Genomic DNA, 3,677 nt, shown 5'->3' on the forward strand with positions numbered 1-3,677 from the left:
CCCAGACCCACCAATCTGCTTTCAGTCTCCAAGCATTTGTCTGGCCTAGAGATTTCGTGGAAATGGAATCATAAAATGAGTGGCCTCTGATGTCTGGGTTCTTTCACTCCGCATGACGGTTTTCAAGGTTCATCCACATCGTAGCACGTATCAGGACTGCGTTTCTTTTTTTTCTTCTTCTTTTTTTTTTAATTTTTTAATGTTTATTTATTTATTTTTTAAACGTTTATTTATTTTTGGGACAGAGAGAGACAGAGCATGAACGGGGGAGGGACAGCGAGAGAGGGAGACACAGAATCGGAAACAGGCTCCAGGCTCCGAGCCGTCCGCACAGAGCCCGACGCGGGGCTCGAACTCCCGGACCGCGAGATCGTGACCTGAGCCGAAGTCGGACGCTCAACCGGCTGAGCCCCCCCAGGAGCCCCGGGACTGTGATTTGTTTTTCGTTTTTTGTTTTTTTATTGGTCAAATCAGTTTCACTGAGTGGGATATGCTTCTCCATTTTCAGCAGTTGACGGACGTTTGGGTTGTTTCCATTTCTGGGCTGTTATGCACGAGGCTGCTGGGCGCATTCGTGTCCACGTGACTTTTCTTGTCAACAGACGCTCCGGTGTCTACCTAGCAGTGGCATTGCTGAGTCGTGCGGTGGCTCTAGGGGGGACTCCGGACGAACCCCCAGGCTGCTCCCTGAAGGGCTGCACCGTTTTGCGTTCCCGCCAGCGGTACAGGGATTTCTCCACACCCTCCCCGACGTTTGTCGCTGTCTTTATTATTACGACCACCCTAGCGGGCGTGCCGTGCCGTGGCGGCTGAGCTCCTGGCTTCCCCCTTGGCCCCTCTCCAGCCTCACATCCTCTCCTCGGCTCCCCGCGGCGCTGGGGACACAGAGAGCGCCCAGAGCGACGACGACACAGTATGTCACGGTGAGCGCAAGGGGCTTCGCCTCTAGGTCTAAGCTCTTGGAGCTTCACTGATGGGCCGGTGGCCTCACGGAGGCCACATCCCGGTAGAATTGAAACCGCTTTGTGAGCGGCAGAAAGAGGGACAGCTGGGGAGGAAGAGAGAAAAGAGGAAATGCCTTAGAGCCGCCACCTGGAGACTCCAAGCCGGAGCCCGGAGCCCGCGGGAGAGTGTGCTGTCCCCTGCCGGGGGTGAAGACCGAAGACAAAAGGGAAGGGAGGGTACAAAACAACGCTGTCCCTGCTGTCCCTCCTTTGCTACATTCCGCCACTGAATTCCCAGCTCAGAAGACTTTTATTTACCGAATACACGTTCAGGATCCACGGCCTTAGACACCTGGTTCGTGTGTCCTCTTGAGAGCATTCTGAGACCCCCTCGGAGCAAATGTTGACCGATGGCTCTGCTGTCCCTCGGGAGCTCTTCTCTCCGGGAATACCCTCTCCTTCCAAGTAGGTGGGTGTTTGGAGTGAGCTCCTCTTTGGGAAAGCCCAGGAACAATCCATGTGCATGCAATCGTTTCTAACTAGAAACTTATATTTGGGCAAAGATTCGTCCAGAGCAGGGGTGAAAAGGAATAAATGCACGTGGGACTCACAGGGAAAGCCCCGTGCGAGCATCTGAACTTACCTCCGAAAAGGTTGAGTGAATTTTGCCAGTTTCTTTTGGCTTACACCGATTTTTTAAATTTTTTTTTCAACGTTTATTTATTTTTGGGACAGAGAGAGACAGAGCATGAACAGGGGAGGGGCAGAGAGAGAGGGAGACACAGAATCGGAAACAGGCTCCAGGCTCTGAGCCATCAGCCCAGAGCCCGACGCGGGGCTCGAACTCACGGACTGCGAGATCGTGACCTGGCTGAAGTCGGACGCTTAACCGACCGCGCCACCCAGGCGCCCCCAAGTTTTTAAAAAAAATAATCTTTTAATTTTAATTTTTGCTTATTTTTTTTAGAGTTTATTTATTTTGAGAGAGAGAGAGAGTGCTAGCAGAGGAAGGGCAGAGAGAGAGAGAGAGAGGGAGAGAGGGAGGGAGGGAGAATCTGAATCAGGCTCCACGCTGTCAGCACAGAGCACTTGAACTCACAGACTGTGAGAATGACCTGAGCAGAAATTAAGAGCCAGGTGCTTAATGGACTGAGCCGCCCAGACGCCCCTTTAGTAATTTTTAAAAAAAATTTTTAATGTTTTATTTATTTTTGACAGAGAGAGAGAGAGAGCATGAGCGAGGGAGGAGCAGAGAGAGAGGGAGACCCAGAATCCGAAGCAGCTTCAGGCTCCGAGCTGCCGGCACAGAACCTGACGCGGGGCTCGAACTCACGAACCGGGAGATCATGACCCGAGCCGAAGCCGGACGCTCAACCGACTGAGCCCCTCCCAGGCGCCCTGCTTATAGAGATTTTATAAACGTTGTAGGATACACATGTATTAGTTCTGTAACAAGAAAAAAAAAGCGAGACGTTGGTTTCAAGGAAAACAGTTGCGGGCGGTGGACGCGGAGGAAAGGCCCCAGGAGAAGGCGGGAGGCGCAGGGGACGAGGAAGCGCGTTTGGCTCCCGTGATGTGCAGCGAATGACCAGAAACCCCGAGCCTCAAAGCCACGCTTGCTCGCTATCTCACGCCCCGGGGGGGTCGGGAGGCCCGGCAGGTGCGGTCAGGCCCGGGTCCCACAAGACGCCGTGGTCCCAGTGTCCGCGGGCCACGCTTTTCTGGAGGCTTGACCGGCAACGGACCCGCGTCCGGGCTCAGCTGTTGGCAGGACTCCGCGCCTTGCTGCCGTGACCCCCGGGGCCCAGCCGGAGGCCACGCTCCTCCCCAACGAGCGGCTTGCCGCCTGGGTCCGTCCACAGGCCGTCTTGCGGTGTGGCAGCTTGTTCTGCAAGGCCATCGAGGACGGGAAGCTTTATAACGTAACCTCGTCCCCTTTGCCACATTCTGCCGGTGATCGCGGGTCACGGTGCGTCCCGCCCCCCTCGTGGAAAGTGGATTACATCAGGGGGTGGGTCCTGGGACGTGGGGGTTACGGGGGCCACCTCAGAGTCTGTTTGTCACCCGGGGTGTGAGAGTCCTCGTGGGAGGCGCATCTCCTCCCCATATGGCATTCCAGGACGTTCTCAAGGCTGCCCTACCCCAGGCACCTGTATGTAACTCTCTACCCACGTGTAATTCTCTCCTTCCACGTGACGGACAGACATGCCTGGACTTGACTCCCGTGGACTTGATGGGACGTGGCGGGGGGGGGAGGGGGTCCCTCACTTCCTCACCCCTCGCGCAGGAAAATTCGGAGGTGTGTCCGAGGTTGTCTCCCAGGGTCCCCCGCAGGGCCGGGCCCCAGCCGCAGTCCCCACCGCGGTGGTTTTTGTGTCTGATGGAGACCCGCTTCCACCAGGTGGAAGGGGTGGGGGGCTCTCCGGGGCCTCTTTTATGGGGGGGGCACTAATCCCATTCATGAGGGCTCCGCCCTTGGGACCTAATCGCCCCCCAGGGCCCCACCTCCTTGGGCGTTAGGTTTGCAACAGAAGAATTTGGGAGGGGGACACAGACGTTCGGACCACAGCGGAGTCCAGCTGAAAGGGACCTGAAAGGGACCCGCAAGGATTCGAGAGAGAGCCTAGCGGGCCTGGTGGTGGACAGGAGGAAAACAGAAATCCAGACAGACTCCTCAACACCTTAGTCAAGCGGAACTAAGCTGGGAAGGGTTACGCTGCCCGGGTGTAGATG

The sequence above is a fragment of the Acinonyx jubatus genome, chromosome E4, assembly GCF_027475565.1.
Source record: "Acinonyx jubatus isolate Ajub_Pintada_27869175 chromosome E4, VMU_Ajub_asm_v1.0, whole genome shotgun sequence".
Lineage (NCBI taxonomy): Eukaryota > Metazoa > Chordata > Mammalia > Carnivora > Felidae > Acinonyx > Acinonyx jubatus.